The sequence below is a fragment of the Perca fluviatilis genome, chromosome 19 (genome assembly GCF_010015445.1).
Source record: "Perca fluviatilis chromosome 19, GENO_Pfluv_1.0, whole genome shotgun sequence".
Lineage (NCBI taxonomy): Eukaryota > Metazoa > Chordata > Actinopteri > Perciformes > Percidae > Perca > Perca fluviatilis.
In genome coordinates this window covers 28,707,563-28,726,542 of record NC_053130.1, presented here as the reverse complement: position 1 = coordinate 28,726,542, position 18,980 = coordinate 28,707,563, and positions in this window count along the sequence as shown.

The window sequence follows — 18,980 nt, the reverse complement described above, 5'->3', positions numbered from 1 at the left end:
AAACAGTGGCACTCATGGTCAAAATGACACATTTTGTTTGCAAAAGGCTCTAACTGTGCCAAAACAACAAAAGCAAATTTTGCCATCAAACAACACAACATGCAAACAAGTGTATGAGATCTTCCAATCAACCATTACACAGTGGACAACAAAATACAAAATACAGCACTCAGTGCACCATTGCTTGTCATGTTTTGCTAGCTTGCATGTATGGTCAATACACCATGCTGTCCTTTCGTCTGTATAGACAGTTTTCAACTTTACATAACTTAAACTTTTCTTCAAGTCTTTTACTAGTGTCTATGTATAGTTAAGTAATGAATATTCTATTTTTGATATATTGTGTTGCCTGTTGTACTTGAATAGATATAGAATTTGCACTGACGCTATCTTGCACTATGATGCCATTGCACCTTTCTGCATTTTTTCCACACCGCTCCTTTAAACACACTACAACCAAACTTTACTGTAAGGGCACACTATTTATATCTTTCTTTGTATTTATGTAGTATGTGTGCTTGGATGTCATATGTCATGTGTCTGTGTGCCTATGTGGATGTATGTTGTGTATAAGCTATTGGACACCTTAATTTCCTTTGGGATAAATAAAGCATCTCTATCTATCTATCTATCTATCTCTATTGTAGCCTATTACTTTACGTAGCTTTCATGCCAGTGCCATTTGTTGTCAAATGTGCCTTCTTACAGAAATTGGATCCAGAATCAGAAATGCTTTGTTGCAAATTTTATTGATTCCATTGATTCTTATTTTCAAACTGTGGTTGAAAACTGAAATACTGTAAATATTACACAAAATACATATAAACCAAAAGGAAATATATTAGAGTATAAGAAATTAAGAAAATAAAAATAAAATCTATTACAGTAAAGTATAAACATCTATTACTGTAGAGTATAAGAAATAGCCACTATTGATACTCAGTCTCTTCTGTCTTGATGATGGGGCCACATGGCCTAACCCTGTACACTGATCTATGGGGCCACATGGCCTAACCCTGCTGACTGATTGCAAATTGAAGATTTTTGTGAAGGAGTTTCAAACAGGTGCTTCAGTGATTTCATACTGATGTAGGTAGTTTCTAATAGTTAGGAACAGATGGTTTCTGTTTGGTTACCATAGCTAAAACAATGGAGTTTGGACTGCATGAATGACATCCGTGTTAAAGTGATGGTTAGGAGTAATTTCACCCTAGGGTCCTTTGCACCATGACCTCCAGCCAAACAACCCCCCAGAAGCTTTTTTCACCTGGGTCGAACATTGGGAGAGTTAGCGTTATCAGCTGAATAGCTTAATGCAGGGGCTAATGGATCCACGTTTGTATCTCGTAAGTTACCCCACTAATAATACCCAAAATGATACCAAACTTCTACACTAGTACAAATAGGTTATGCACTCATAAAACGATGGATTGGAAAGTTTGCAAGTACACCAGAAGTTTATGTAAATAACACTTGCCTGTTGGCTTCTTGTCTCTGCTGCTGCTGCTACCAGGCAGTAAGAGTGCTTAGGGACGTCTACAAATTACAACACCGAAAAGAGATACAACAAAAATATTTATTAATTTTTTTTTTTTTAAAGTAAGTGCTGTAGTATAACTAGCAGGAGACAAGTTATAATTGAGGTAAGTTTGGAGACATTACCTTATTTAATCATTAAATTAATAAATATTTTTGTTCTCATCAATCATTTTGGGCATTATTAGTGGGGTAACTTACGAGATACAAACGTGGATCCATTAGCCCCTGCGCTAAGCTATTCAGCTGATAACGCTAACTCTCCCAATGTTCGACCCAGGTGAAAAAAGCTTCTGGGGGGTTGTTTGGCTCAAGGTCATGGTGCAAAGGACCCTAGGGTGAAATTACTCCGAACCATCACTTTAACTGTTCTGCAGGGTTAACACATTTGCAAGAGGTGTCTTCTGCTCTGCTGTGATGGTGAATACCAATTCCGGATCCCAGTTTCTCTAAGCAGGTCAAAGCAATCAAGAAAAACTGTAAATTTATTTCTCTCCCTGTGTTATCAGCCATCATTTCAGGCAAAGCGTACAACCCTCCACCTCCCCTTCCACCTCCAGTCTTCGTCTTTCTCCGGCTGACCGCTCCGGAGCCTCCTTCGGTCTGGTCTTCGGGCTCCTTCTCCGCCACCACCGGTGTCTGGATTCCATCGGGGGGTTACGATGGTTCTCTACCCCTATAAAAAACTATTAGTATAAACGATGGAGTCTAATCTCCAAAGACTGTACATTTTATTATGCTGTACAATAAACCTTTGCATATCTGAAAACAAGTCTCTCCTGATTGAAATAGTTCTCAGGGAGAAGTACATTTTTAATCTCAAAATATTTATTTATATAAATATATATAATATATAAAATTTAATGTTTTTCCGTCATTGTCTTTTGATGAACGAAAACATGTTTTATTATAGTAGATCAAAATTGATCAGAAATTACTACTCTGCTTTCCATCCATCCATCCACCTTCGTCCGCTTATCCAGTGTCGGGTCGCGGGGGGAGCAGCTCCAGCAAGGGGACCCCACTTCCCTTTTCCGAGCCACATTAACCAGCTCCGAATGGGGGATACGGAGGCGTTCCCAGGCCAGGTTGGAGATATAATCCCTCCACCTAGTCCTGGGTCTTGGGCCTCCTCCCAGCTGGGATCCTTACCAGATGCCCGAACCACCTCAACTGGCTCATTTTGACGCAAAAGAGCAATGGCTCTACTCCGAGTTCCTCACGGATGACTGAGCTTCTCACCCTATCTCTAAGGGAGACGTGAGCCACCCTCCTGAGGAAACCCATTTCAGCCGCTTGTACCCTGGATCTCGTTCTTTCGGTCATGACCCAGCCTTCATGACCATAGGTGAGGGTAGGAATGAAAACTGACCGGTAGATCGAGAGCTTTGCCTTCTGGCTCAGCTCTCTTTTCGTCACAACGGTGCGATAAATTGAATGTAATACCGCACCTGCTGTGCCGATTCTCCGACCAATCTCACACTCCATTGTCCCCTCACTCGCGAACAAGACCGCAAGGTACTTCAACTCCTTCACTTGAGGTAAGGACTCATTCCCTACCTGTAGAAGGCACTCCATCGGTTTCCTGCTGAGAACCATGGCCTCAGATTTAGAGGTGCTGAAACTACTCTGCTTTGCTCTTTGCAATTTTTTTTGTTCTTCCTCCTCCTTGTACCCCTATTTTTACAGTACTGTACCCTGCATCTCACAAACTTGTCCTTTGTCTCTGTGGTACTATAATTCTTGTTTTTTTGTTTTTTTGTTTGTTGTTATGAACCGTCAACCAGTCAAAATCTATTGAGCAGTCAGTACTGTTAACAAATGGAAAGCACAATGTTCAGGGCTATACAATTTGTTCATTGTCAGTATACAGCTTACAATGCACTGTGTGTGTGTGTGTGTGTGTGTGTGTTTGTGTGTGTGTGTGTGTGGTGTGTTTGTGGTGTGTGTGTGTGTGTGTATGTGTGTGCACAGTTGTTTTATTTAGCTCAGATGATAAGGTATGTTTTGCTGTGTTGCTCTTTCTGTATCCCTCCACCCTTCCTTCTCTCAATAGAATCAGATCCGCTGGGACGTGATTTATTTCTGTACAGGGTTTTTAGTCTTTAGGGGGGGAAGAGGGATGTGGGTGGAGAGGAAGTACAGTTTGTTTCCAGGTTGTAGCAGCATACTTCACACTGGTATTTATTTCTCTTCATGGCTTTTTTCCCCCCCTTTAGCACAGGGGTGGGCAACCAGTTCAGCATAAAGAGCCAAAAAACAACAGCCACGCAGCACATGCACGTCCAAACTACAACAGCAACAGTGACTTCCAGATCTAGATTACTGAGTTAGCGTTACCGACCTGGAGGTCATATAGTTGATGAATGTTTTGCTCATACAGAAAATCATTCATTCCTAACAAGAGAATATGTTACAGATGCATCGTTGCATTTCAAGTGTTGCATACGGTAACTTAGCCTACTTTGGATGTCTCGTGGGCTACACCGGGTATCACTGTCACTGTGTTACAAGCCAAAGCATTAAGAGTTTGTTGTAGCAACCAACCTAATAATAACAAAGATTCATATTTTGCACCCATCGAAACCCACGGACGCTTTACACAAGTACAGGGGAAAAGAAAAACAGTAAGCCAACACAAACACGGACTTAAAGGAATACAACGGCCACGCTAAATGGAAGGGGGACCTAATTTAATGTAGGTTACTGATGTACAACCACATCGTGTTACACCGAAATCTGTGACCCGTCAGAATGTGTGCTCTGTAGTGCCGTCTACCTGGCGTAAATCATTTTGTGACTTTGCGGGAAAAATCGAACCCGGGCAAAGGCATTAATAAAAACTATATAAAAATAGCGTTCTTTTCACTGTAAGTCTTGTTTCCTATTAAAAGTCATTTATGATCATCAGATGAAAAATTACAAAGTTTCAGAAACATTACAAAGTTACATAGTCCCTTTATAGTTTTGCCGATCGCTATGACAATTTTTTCAATACTTTTAACAACTTTCCCCCCTCTTAACACAGTTAGCACAACATCTGTCTGCGTAGGCTATACATTTAACACATTTGTTGTTGCTTTGACACAAAATGCATACAGTTAACACAAATTTAAAATGCTTGAACTTCTTTTACACACAAGCTCAACCAAGACCAAAACAATGGATTTTTACTGACCAATTTGCAAATGCTTTCACACTGTATGTCAGAAGAGATAAGATCATGTTCTAAACCTAACGTATAGGCTAAAGTGAAAGTGAACAGCTGTTCACAAATAAACACAAATATACCCCCTCCATTTTATTCCATTGCTACTGAGAATCTATGCAAATAGATCAATCACAGCTGATTCCCATCTAGGAAACACACTCAGGTGTTGAGGTTTCTTTCTTCGCATGACCATGGGTCATTCATTTTTTTTATTGAATTTCTGCAGCAAAATAATCAAAATGCATGCATTTACTAAACCCAACAAAACAAAAATGTAGACAGGCTTCAAGAGAAAAACAGCAGTATAAAACACAATCTATAATCAATACAATATACTATTGTCTATTGTATAAGGGCAGACCTGACACATAAAATAATGCAGTTTCTGTAATTCCATGGGATGTTTTGTATGATATTGTTCTATGATTGACTAAATGTTCCTGTTGGGAGAGAACACGTGTTAGTGTTTTGGAAGAATTATTTGATTTTGAGACATGTTTGCATTATTTTGGTAGACATAGTGTATTGTGTTAGTGTATCATCAATTAGTGTTGGAGTTTAGTTTACAATGTGTGATTTTGAGCATGAAATTAACTGTTAACTGAAATTTCTTTCAGTTTAAGCATTTTAAATAGTTTTTCTCTGCTGGTCTTCAAAGACTCTGACTCATCTTCACCAAACGTTATCACTGGGAGTCATTCCTATGGGCACAGTCATAACATATACCTGCACAGGATGTGTCATTCACTGTTTGCCTTTTGTCAATGGTATTTTTATTATTACTGCATGATTCAAAAATAGACAAAAAAAGCTCACATATTATAACTCCAAACTATTTAGAGAATAAAGTTTAAGATGAAAAGAGTCTTATGAGGAAAAGGGGTCAAAAGAATGTTCTCTGTTTTTGTTGTTGTTGATGAATTTTGTGGCTCTGCATGGACGACTGTTGAAAATATTGACAACTTAAAAGTGAACTTTGGTATTTTTCAACCTGCACCCTATTTTTCCATGTTTTTGTGTCTAAGTGACTAATGTTAACAATATTTTTTTTTTTAATTGGTCCAGTATTGATTGGAGCCCTGCAGCCAACAGCCGCAAACCGGGCTGCAATGTAATCCATGGGACAATAGGGACCGTTGGTGTACGTCCTCTATAGGATGTAATTTCCCCTGGGGACAGGGGGGACATGTCCCCCCAAGCTTTTTAAAATCCTGTTTGTGTCCCCCCCACTTTCAAGTTAGTTTGATATTATTTTATTTAAAAGTCTCTGTGATTGGCCCCTATTTAAACAATAAAGAAAGTAAGACATCTTTGCTACCTTGCTATCTTTAAGTCATTGGTAAAAACCTATTTATTCTCATTAGCATATTGACCTCCTTTTTAGGTTGGTTTTTCTTTTTTACACTTCAGTCTGTGTTTTAAGGTTGCTCTTAGCTTTGCTGTTTTTATTTTGTGTTTTATGTGTTGTCTTGCTGGTTTTATTTTCTTATATGCTTGCTCTGTAAAGCACTTTGGTCTGTTTAGCGGCTGTTTAAATGTGCTACATAAATAAATGAACTTGAACTTGAACTTTTTCTTATACATAGTTTTACTATTATTTCTGGCATAATTTCATTATGGTCAACATAATAATTTCCTAGACTCTGTATCACCATAATAAGACTTTTTTTCTTTACCTTTCGCTGGAAATGGTCCAGAAATCCAAAATGACAAAAATGCTTTTACAGAGTGTTTACCCAATGCTACTAAAAGAAAAAATGTACACAACCTTATCTGCCTCCATATGACACTACCTAATGGACTGTGTGCCGTATCAGCAACAATCACAGGCCCAAAGGAAATACCAATGCCCCTCTGAAATAATAAGCTCAGGACATACAGTTCAGAGGCTGAATATAGACTCTCATATGGGACTATAGGGGAGGGATCTCATGTGATTTCCTCCTGCAAAATGTATTGCCATACGATGTCCTCGAACTGCACACAACCACATTGTGTATGAGCTGATTAAAAAAATAATTACAGAATCATCTGTGAAAAAAAAAACGGATTCTGACTGTTAAAGGACCATACCAAATGTTTTGCATGCTTTACACCATCTCCTACAAATCACATATGCTTTAAATGACAGCTCACCATATTGCATTTGTGTTTTAGATTTTTGGATGCACTTTATCTACCATTCCGGGAATCCATTGGTTTCCATCCATTTCTATACAGTATGAAAATCCATTAGGATTTGCTTAAAACTTGCGTGAGTTAACTGACTGAACATGAAGTCTGCATTATTTTTCTAAATATTACAGTATCTGTACTTGGTAATGTAGTTTAATTGCAGAAAGATTTAAAAAGTCTAAACTGCTTTGCAACAATGATGCAACTTTGACAAAAGTGAATGCAGACTTGATATTCACTGTGATGGATAACACTGCCATTTGATTTTCACATGATATAGAAATGTATGGAAACCAGTGGCTGCCTGGAACAGTAGTAAAATGCATCTGTAAATCTAAACTTACATAGCATAATTTGAAAATGGTCAGACAAAAAGGTAGTCTCGCATTGCCAGACCTATTTCTACAGCGCTGTGGAGTAAGGTTTGGCTACACCACACATATATTCCAGGATAGAAGAAAAAACACTCCGGGTTGTTTGCATGTTTATGAACCAATCACAATTGTCTTTGGCAGTGCTAAGCTCCGGTCGAGCTATGGTGGCTCTGCAAAATAATATCGGGAAGGAACTTGTTTTGGTGGAACATTTGCACCCCGCAAAAGAAAATGCCACATACAATATTACATTAAGTTAACTGTTAACATGTGCTATGTAAATGCTGGATACATTGTTAAACCTCATTTGCTCTTACCAGTGTATTGCTGTGTGTAATTTGTCCATAGAAATCCCACCAATTGGTCCCAAAACGTCCTAGTTAGAGAGCACATGCCGTAAACGTATTCCTTGTAAATCTTTACAATCATTCCCCGAAAGAACCAAGCAGACCTGCCTTGCTGCACGATCCAAATTTTGCCATTTTCAGCGTGTAGCATGCTAGCTCGAAGTTTGCTGTGGTTTCCCGTAGCGATGGAAACACAGAAAGCGGAAGACGAGGGACAAAGCCTGACGCGCCAGATGTCAGGCTTTATCCTGGAAATGTACTTCCCTTGATCCAGACTAGCACAAAGGTAATGTATATATATAATTTGTAGTAAAGGAGCTAAAACTTGCAAAAAAAAGTAGGAAAGTTCCTTTAAAATAGTTAATTTATGCTTCTTTGATCGCCTTCCTCACCCATTGTCACATCCTTCCAAAGATGAATATGATTTACTTAATGATGACTGCAAGCAGCTCATTTCATAATAAAAATCACAACCAATGCAATCAAGCAAATATTATTAAACATAGTCTTTGTCAAATCTGTCTTACTTCCAACAGAAATGTGTCCGGTGCTCCAGTATAATATATAACTGTAATGATTTCCTGTGTCCTCATCATGACTCTGTCGAGGTGCGTTAAACCAAAACACCCAGGATGAAGTCGATTCACTGAGTCGGTTTTTTCCCCCCAGTGTTCTTATCCAGGATGTCTGGGAGACGAACTGTCAGAAATAAACCTCAGGGGAGTGTTAGCATGCAGACAGAAGAACAGCTGAAGAGCATGTCTGGAGGTAGGAATAGAGCCAAGACTCAATACAGTACAGTAGATGAGAGAGTCGACCCTCTAAAGATATTCCTCTGAAAACAAGACCCAAGTCTCTCTGATATTGAGATGCGGCATCAAACATTAAAGAATAAAAAAAAAAAGGAGCAACAGTCCGTACGATCATCTCATTGTAAACAATTGCGCTGCCTGCAACATTCACTTTCTTGGGCAAATCAGATCATCCCACTGTTGTGGCTGAGCATTTTATACACGCTTTGTTTTCACATGACTGGCAAAATAAGTCACAGTTTAATGCTTCAGAGGACTGATTGGTTTGGGTTTTTCCAGCCATGGAGACACAAACATAAGACAACAATTTGTAATGCGATACAAAGACTGAGAGCGGGAGTGGGAGAGAGTGGGACATCGATGCACTTTTTTTTCTTACCATACGTTTTTATTTCTTTAAAGATATTCTACTAAAACCACTACTTATGATCGCCATTGTCATTGTAACTCCAGCGTTAGTGTTTTTTTACACATGCACTTAAAGATAAACTCCACTGGATACTACTGGATGTTTAAAAAAAAAGAGACTATACTACAAACAGGGAGGCCCAGACTTTGAAAGAATTGGGCATTCATGAGCCAGGAAAGCTATAACATATGTTATTAAAATATGCTTTTGAGCTGCATCATGGGAAATGTAGGATCCACTGTTTTTGGGAGAAAAATGCCCACATAGGTCATTTGTTCAAGCAGCAATTACGTATATAATGATGGCACCTTTTAGTAGCAGTAGTAGTTAGGATGAGAGCAAAGCAGAAAGTAAGATGACTAAGTATAAGAATTTCCACATTTCCACAACGAGGGAGGTTGGGGACAAACAAACACGGGACTTTCACCCAGGGGACCGGGATTCGTGTCCAGTTTGAAAATAAAAAATTTTTTGTAACAAAAGGAGCTACGTCATGTTCCACGATCTTTTTCTAAACTTAACCAAGTAGCTTTTGTGCCTAAACCTCATTAAATTGCAACCGTTTCACAACCGCAACCGTTGTTAAGTTCTCTGGTTTAGATATGAGGTCGTATTTCCTATCCCTGCTAGGGGCGTTAATTTATAAAACGCTCCTGTTTACAGGGTAGGAATAAACGGCCTACTGTATGTCACCATATGGTTTAAAGGAATAGTTGGTTTTTGAAGCTTGACTCATAAAGGGACTAAAAGTTTAGATATCTCAGCCTCTGCTGCTTTGATTGACCAATCCTTTTTAAATATGTTTCTTGTGATCTCCCCACTTTTATGGAAGTGCAACAATACATCAATGTACCATTTTAAAGCGTTTTTTATAATTTCTTGAAAAGTTTTTTTAAACTGAGAACAAGGCTTTTTTTCTTACTGCATGTTGCAAGACAGACAGGTTATATAATGTGAGGAGTTCTCCATCCTGAGATCATGTTGCCCCTAAGCTCTCTGCTGGGCTAATTAGTCCTTGTCACGCCTCCCGACTTTCTAGTTCTTCGAACGTTGCTGCTTGGGTTCATATGGTAGATAGAGCTTTGCCTGGGACAAAACGCAGCACCTCGCGTGACTTCCACCTCTGCAGCTCGCAGCCCATCGTGCACGACTGTCCGTCATCATTACTTTCTTGTAAAAACACCAAAGACAGGCCCGGGGAGGGGGTCGCCGAGGAGAGGCCTAGCCTCCCTTTGAGCACTGCTTCACCTTTGACCTCTCACAGGGGTAAAGAGATAAACACAAGGGGGGAGACAACTAAGCTTCAGTGACTTTTAATGACAGAGTTGGTTCGGGGTAGAATAGCAACACTGTCATCATGCAGAGACTAGATAAGATTAGGCCTCATCAGGCAAGGGAAGGAGAAGTGACAGCCTCTGGTGATCTGGTTTTCCGCTGCATTCATCTGAGCAAAGATGTGTGCACAGTATGCACTAACATATGTGAATCGGTCACTCGGTTCACAGTTTCCTGCGGGAAGCTAACATTTATAAGCACAGCACTGCTTGGAGCGCCGTTTGCTAGCTGCGGTTTTGGGAGAAAACTCTCAGAGAGCAAAGCTGTGTCTTCACCAATTTTGAAATGCGAGGTCCTGATCAAACTTGTCATCAACATTCATTTCCACACAATCCTCAGTCCTCATTCCTTTAACACAGTACTTTAACAAAAAACCTCCGCCTTCATTAAAAGCTATTCACTGGTTATTTTCCATGGGCTTCCTGTCAGTCTCTTCAATTAGGCCAATAAAAACAAAGACCGATGACAACAGTTGCGAGGATGGAAGTGGGAATGGCTGTTTTTAGTTGGCATGGATTTGAAAAGCGCAGTCATGCGGCTAAACACGTAATCAGCTTCCCATTCTTTCAAAAGAAGTACAAACAGTTCAACTGGACTCCACAGACCCCTGAAATGGTTTTCCTCCTAAAAGACAAAAAACCATCCCACATGCACGCCGATTCAGAATTCAGGGGGAAAATGCCCTTTTAGTGTGAGAATGGAGAGGAGACGCCTTCACGGGCTGCTGACTACGCTTTGGCAAGGGCCTCCGTAACACTCGGCCAGACAAAAAAGAAAAGACCATACAGATAGAGGTACCTCAATAAGCACTCAGTTAATCTGCAAGGCCATTAGGATAGGCTACTTGAAACACTCATTAGCATAGTTCACATGAACTGAGACGGCGGGCTGTTTTTTTTTCAGTGTCGGTGAAGAAAAGAAAAAAATCAGGATTTGTGGACTTCTGGGAAATATTGGGGTTTGAGTTGGGCGGGGGGAGTTGTTGTTGGACAGTTTGACATTTGGAGTCACTGGGGTCATTCAGTCGTAATGAGGCGCTCGCGGGCAGACCACAATAAAAGGGTTTGCCCCAGCGCTCAACTCTCCCTGATTCACCGCCAAGCTAGATGACAGTTCTGTTTGGTGGTAGTCAGACCAATCACACGGCGGCAGGTTGTTTCATCTCTAATGGAAAGTAATTAACAAGACAGGGCCGTACGGATAATCCAAACGTGTGTGTCTGTGCGTATCTCTCTGTGTTTCTGCATGTGTTTGTATGCACTTGTATATTTTTACATATATTTTTGTGTTTCGGTTAAATGTTACAGATGGCAAAACCAGACAAGCGCTAGCCAAAATAATGTAAACATCTCATGATAAAGGGCTTCATCCTTAAAGCGTAGACTGCTACAGTGGTGGCTCATATTAAGTTGAATGCCAAGTGGCAGTATTTGTCAACCCATTATATACAGTACAGTAGACCACATGTAGCATTGTTGTCATGTCCCTGATGCTTCATTTTAATGTTAATGTATCTGTTCTAGGCTTTTTTTGTCTGTTTTTTGGCTACATGGGGCAGTAGAACAAAGAAGACCTTGTGCTATTAGCTGTCTGGGACAATAGAATCTCCCAGTTAGCAATGTATTCTAACATTTGCTAGTTCAGGGAACTTTTATGTACTTTAAAGCAGCATTATTGATTTTTTGGGCAAATTGGGGGCAGCAGGAGAATCTGTAAACACAACAATGACATATTGTCACCGAATAAAGTCACGTGCTAGCCAAAAAAAGGTCTCACAGATCGAGCAGTTACAGAGCAGCATTAGCATTCATTTAGAGTCGTTTTTCTGTTAATTAAAATTAAAAAAGTAAATCTAATATTCACTGTCCTTTTTGGTCTGGTTTGGTCTTCACTAAATCTTTAGAGTAAATATCTGGCTCATTTGCAGCTCAATTCTCCACTATGTAAACCAGCTATTCGTAAATGTTGTCTGTCTGTCATTTGGTGCTAGGTATAGTGTAAAAATGGTTTATCCGTTAAAAACAGCTGTCATGGAGTTGATATCAGCGGTGAGACTAAACCAATACAAACAGACCAAATCACTGTGACGTCGCATTAACACAAAAGTAGCTTCCGGGTAGACAAATGGCCATTAATATGTGAAAATTTGCTAACTTGTTCATTTCTGTTGTCATTTTCAGCTGTAACTGTAACATTTAAAGATATTTAGTTAACCCTTGTGTTGTCCCTCCGTCGACCATGCAATTTTGTATTTTTACCATTTACCTGATGAAGGTCTGAGACCGAAACGTTGTATTTTTCTAATAAATTATTGCTTGCGTAATGGTCAGTGTGCGGGATTTTCTCTCTACTGTATTTCTGGGTAAAAATTTTAAATTAAATCTTGGTGGTTGCTTTTCCTGATGTTTTTTGTCACTTTTTTGTGCTTTTTTTTGACCTTCTTGTTGTTTTTTTCGAACATTTTACTCACTGTTTTTCAACATTCTTTTATACATTTTCAAATGATATAAAATTTAATAAAACACAAATGCAATGAAAGTAGTGAACTGAACATTTATTTTACTTGTGAAGAGCGTTATAGGAAACTAACCATCCACGGTATTTCTTTTTGGTTGAGAGAAACCCAGATTTCTGAATTAGAAACTTTTTGAAAATGGGTCATATTTGACCCAAGGACAACAGGACGGTGGACGGTGGACGACACGGTGGTCCAACCTGATGTTTGTGCTGGGCTTATTTTCTGTACTGTGCTGTTTTGCTAGCGTCTTACAAATGCAACATCTCACCCCCGGTCTCAGACTAACTGCTGGTTTGGGTGCTGTCATTTTCTTTAGTAGGTAAATTAGGACTCCAACCTAACGTAACGTAACGCTGTGTGGATTAGCCAGACCCTCCTCCACAGTGCTGTGGAGGAAGGTCTGGCAATGCAAGACTAGGAAGAGAGTATATCCAATTGTTCCTCGCCCATTTGCTCAGCACCATTAAACTGTATATATGGGATGCAGAGGTTTTCTACCCGGAAGTTATTGTAAACAAACATTGTGATTGGGTCCATAGCGGGCTGTAAAACCCAAACTAATGCAGCGGAAAGACGCTAAAATGCTTTATAAGCTGAGGGGAACTGTCGAGCCGGGTGATAATTATCTATGGGGTTGTCACCACAAGTCACACCTCTCACATAACACGTAGCCTAGTCAGTTGTTAATATAAAATAATTGATGACTGCAGCTGTAAATGCATTTTTCTTGACCAGTACAATGTTAGTTTTATGCAAATGGATTTTTGGAGCCCTGACAGTCGTCCTATTGCGCTGAAAACTGATATCAAAGCGTTGACTGCCAGACGCTAGCAGCTGATAACTCTCCTAGTGTCTCTGCCAGTGGTAAAGTTACTTTAGAGATAAAGTCCTTTTCCAAGAAGTGCTGTATTGTGATTTTGTTTTCTACTTAAAGTCCCCAACGTGTTAAAAACTGTTAACTAAAGTACATATTACTTATTATCTTTGTTTACCTCTCGTGAAGCAATGCAATATAAATCATAGTTCACTTTATAAACCTGTTACATGATTAGAAAAGTGTCATTGTTCCACTATAAACTTATGCACACCCTGTATTCATGTTCTGCTTACATTGGACTAAAGTGCATCCATCATTGAAAATATCAATCGTCCGACATCTCAGCATATTAAGATAAGTCAGGCTCCCTTTTAGTGTGAAATTAAAGGGTAAAGTTAAATTAAATTAATTTACATGACATTTCATACACATTTAAATTTTTGTCTTTAGTGTGCATTTTTGGCAACACATTTTATCAGTTCTATTTATTGAATTACAAACCTTTCCTAACATCTTTTCCTAAATTTTGATAGCCTTTAAATGTGGCTATGTTGTTTAAAGGCATGCATGTCTGAAAGATCCTCACTGGCAACAACAATATCCATCTAAAGAGCCTAACCAAATCTAAGTAGGTTAGCAGCTCTGTTCTGTGCCTTACCCTGACAGGCACACGGAGGTGTAGGTAGACCTGTGTTTTGTGAAGTTGTCAGTGGCTTTTCCTTTACTTGTCACCCCTATGATGAAACACATGGTGTGCGTGACTGCTCAGCACCTTGATAATAGCTCTGGGCAGTCCCCTGTTTTCCCTAGAAGTTCAAAGCATTGATTCGGAGAGTGAGATAAGCCCTGTGTAAAAGACGCGTAGCTTTTCCGAGGTCCTGTGCATTCTCCCGCTAATTACAGTCATAAATCAGAGTAATAGCCGTTTCGTTTATCATTCCTGTTTGCAGATGACGTAACATCCTGATATGACTTACTCTGATTTCCCCCTGTACGAAACTATGCTCTGAATGTGAGAAATGCTGTTGGAATCAGATGTGATCGCTGCCCTGCCTGGCTGGAACCTTTTACAATGTAACTGTACCTTTTCTGTCTGAGCAAATCATCACCTGCACACACCTTCCTGAGCTCCTCCCTGACCTCCATGCTCACTCACACGCGATGAGCAATTGAGCTGTCAGTCAAGCTAGGAAAGGAAACTGGTGTTGAAACTGAACTTGCCAGCAGCGAGGAGCTTCGGGGGGCCCAAGGCAGAGGCCACTGTGGGGGCTCATCCACCCTACAGCTTGTTCCACAGCTAAAGTCACCTGGCTGCACTTCTGAGGGGATTACCTCCAAGGCTCTGCATCCAAACACAAACAAATGTGGGTTTAAGGGCTATATTCTTAGAGTATTCTTAGCAGTTCTTAGATTCTTACACAGAAACAAAGCTTATACTGGGGATTGAGTCATAAAGCTGCACTGATATCTATTAACTTTAATTTAATTTAATTGCATTCTAACAAAAAATAATTTAAAATGAGATTGTGGTCCACTACCGTCATCTAAGTCATTATACCAGGGGTCAGCCACCTTTTTTTTTTTTAAAAACAGTTTTCAGCTTTAGCGGACTGTCTGCTTTGGCAGTTTACAGCATTTAGCTGCTTTGGGTGGAGGTGTGTTAACATTCTGAGCTGTTATGGAATAAACTGTGGAGTGAATACATTATCTCCATTCAAGCACACTTTCATTCATTCAAGCACCAAAGGTCTTATGATGTCCAGGATCACTCAATCATGAGCATGAGCTGGGGTTAGGTCTAAAAACTGGATCCTGTTCCGTAATAGAGGCTGGGAGCAGTTGGGTTGTTCATTCACTAGCTCCTCTCCACCCTCCTGATCCATTAACTAACTGGAATAAAGCAAGGTCTCAGATTGGTCAAGGGAGGACAGCTGGAGGCTCCTGACTCAGTAAGTGTCTACATGCTTTACATTCACACTAACTAAATACATTTACAATCTGATTCAGAATTTAAAACAGGGTAAAATATTTCTAATTCTGTCATTTATCATTATTGATAATATGCTTCCATTTATATTTTAATTTAAATACACAATAAATAATCTGCTGCAACCAATGTTCTTTTCCAATTTCCAATTATGCGACCATTTTCTAGATGCAATAGGCATGATGATTAGGCTATAGGCCACATGACAGTCTAACAGCATAGGCCAGATTAAAGTGATGGTTCGGAGTAATTTCACCCTAGGGTCCTTTGCACCATGACCTCGAGCCAAACAACCCCCCAGAAGCTTTTTTCACCTGGGTCGAACATTGGGAGAGTTATCAGCTGGTTAGCTTAGTGCAGGCGCTAATGGATCCAACTGTGTATTTCTTAAGTTACCCCACTAATAATGCCCAAAATGATACCAAACTTCCACAAGTAGTACAAATAGGTTATGTAATCTTATGTTATGTAATGTACATTTAAATAAACTCCTGGTGTACTTAAAAAACTTTCCAATCCATCGTTTTATGAGTACGTAACCTATTTGTACTACTTGTAGAAGTTTGGTATCATTTCGGGCATTATTAGTGGGGTCATTTACGAGATACAAACGTGGATCCATTAGGCCCTGCGCTAAGCTATTCAGCTGATAACGCTAACTCTCCCAATGTTAGACCCAGGTGAAAAAAGCTTCTGGGGGGGTGTTTGGCTCGAGGTCATGGTTCAAAGGACCCTAGGGTGAAATTACTCCGAACCATCACTTTAAACACTAGGCTATATATTGCCTAGGCCACATATATAGCTTTTTCATAATTATATATTAGGACAACTTTATCATAATTAGACATTTTCATAATTGCATAGCCTACAATACTCTGTAGATTAGCCGAACTATGGCAAATAATAAACTATACACAATATGTATCGCCGTTGCAAAACATAAAGCACATAATTTCCTACCGGTTATGATGATATTAGAGAAGTACAAATATTATGTTAAGTACAATAAGCTCATTGTGTTCTGAGTAAATTAAGATGATACAATGTATGCTGGTACTCAGAGAGATTTAGGCCTATTTGTTCTTTTGTTTTTTGTATTTAAAACATTTCATTTTGTCTTTTCGTTTTTTTTTTACATTTAATTTTTGTAATGTTGTAAGCATTTCTTTCTTTCTTTATTTTTTTACCAAACACATAGTGAATAACATAAAATGTATGCCTGAATGTCGGTAGTTTGCCTGTCCGAGGAGACGCTGAGGGTCAGGGGACAGCAGCAGCAGCAGCAGCAGCAGCAGCAGCAGCAGCAGCAGCAGCAGCAGCAGCAGCCTCCGGGTCTCTGTGAGCCGCTGTCCGCGGTGCTGAAGCCCCGCAGCCAGCCAACAACCCCAGCAGACCCGGGCCAACACAGGGAGGCCCAAACGTCATCTGCTCCAAACCAAAGGCCAAAGGCAAAGAAAACCGAAAGGATGAGGCAGCTCTGAACCCCCTCCCCCCATGCACAGCCCGAGGGAACAGAGGAGAGACGAGGCTAATAGCAATCATGCATTTGATTTATTTATGTAGCGCTTTTTACAGTACTCAGAGACACTTTACAGAGTTTAAAAAAAGAAGAAGAAATCCACACACTAAAATCCACGAACTAAAAATCCACACATTCATCAAACATTAAAAGCAGCTTTAAAAACACAATCATCAATCAACCATAACAATAATAATTATCATCCAGCCTAATATACACCCAGATACCAGACATACCCAGATTATTATTATTATTAATATTATTATTATTATATCTGCCTTGATTTGGCTTTAGTGTCGCATTTTGAAACGGCCTCTTGCATTCCGTATATTTCTACAGTATATGAAGAATCCATTAAGACAATGTGCTGTGCAGGAACAGGTGTGCTGTTCAGCAGGCCTGGTAATTAAGGGACATTAATCATTCACTAATGAGTTAGCGCGCGGGGTTCACCTCCGCCTGCTGGCTCGATGGGAAAGCGCACCCTGAATTAGAAACTCATTAATTCAAACCAAGTGGACTGTGGCATCAGAGGGAATGGTGCGCAATGAGTGTTTCTTTTTATTCTGCTGCTCTGAGATTTACTCAAGTACTGTACTTAAGTACACATTTGAGGTACTTTTTCATTTAAATTTCCATTTCATACAGAAATATTGTATCTTTGACTCCACTACATTAACAGCTTTAGTTACTAGTTAATTTACAAATTAAGATTTTTTGACTTTTCTATCTGAATACTTCTTCCACCTCTGGATCTATATGCTGTCATAGAGACACACATGTGTATGCTGTAGCATCCAAGTTGAATCACTGAAACTCCCAACATTTTTATGGGGAAAAGAAGAAGAAGAAAAGCTTAATTGTGATATTTGAATAGGCATCTTGAACATCTGATGAGGATAAATTGCGCTGCGTGTGTAAAAATAAAAAATAAAAAATTGCGTCGTCACACCTACGTCAAAGCAGCGTTCATAAATTGATGTTTACATTGGATTTGAGGTGTGTAATTCATTTTAAAAAGCTTGAACTCCGCCGGGGACGGATCGGGTGTTCCCTACCCTCAGGCACCGACGCACGTTCTCACGAGCGCTCCGACTTCCGGCCTGGCTTTCTAACACAGGTGAGGAAGTCATAAAAAGAGTGAAGGAAAAGAATCTGCATGGTGATATGGCGTCACGATACACATAAAATTAATAACAGTAATAACGATTATATATTATTATTATTATTATTATTATTATTATTATGTGAGTTTTTACGTGGTTTAATGGTTAAAACAAACAATATATACATCACCATCCCCACCATAATAATCCACTCCAATAATAATTATATATATATATATATATATATATATATAATGATAATAATGAATTGTTTATAATAACTTTAAAAGCATTTTTTTTCAATTTATCTATTCTGTTTTGCAAACAAAAAGACTACCATACACTTACAGTAACAGTAACAAGTAACTAAATAAAAAATAATGTAACTAAGTATAGATATGCACACACACGCACACACACCCACACACACACACCAGTCCAAATAAATGAAATCTAATAAAATAAAGGTTGCTCTTCTAAAAGACAGTAAAACAAGTTGACAGCAGTCACCGAGTACAATGTATCAAAAATCAAGAAAACGATGCAAAAAGTAATACGCATTTGAAGACATTCTTGATAGGTAAGACAAAAATGGTTGCCACGAGTTGTCAAAGGTTGCAGGCGTTTATTGTTACATTCCGATATTTGAAATAGGCCTAGTTTAAATCTAAAAGTATAACGGGCGATTGCTTAGATTATTCTCTGAAAAAGAATATCCAATCACTTCCCTTGACTTGATCTCTCTTTCTCTACGCTCCCGTTTAGAGAGAGCGATAGGAAGAGAGGGAGAGAGAGAGAGAGAGAGAGGAAGAAAGAGATACAGAGAGAGGAAAA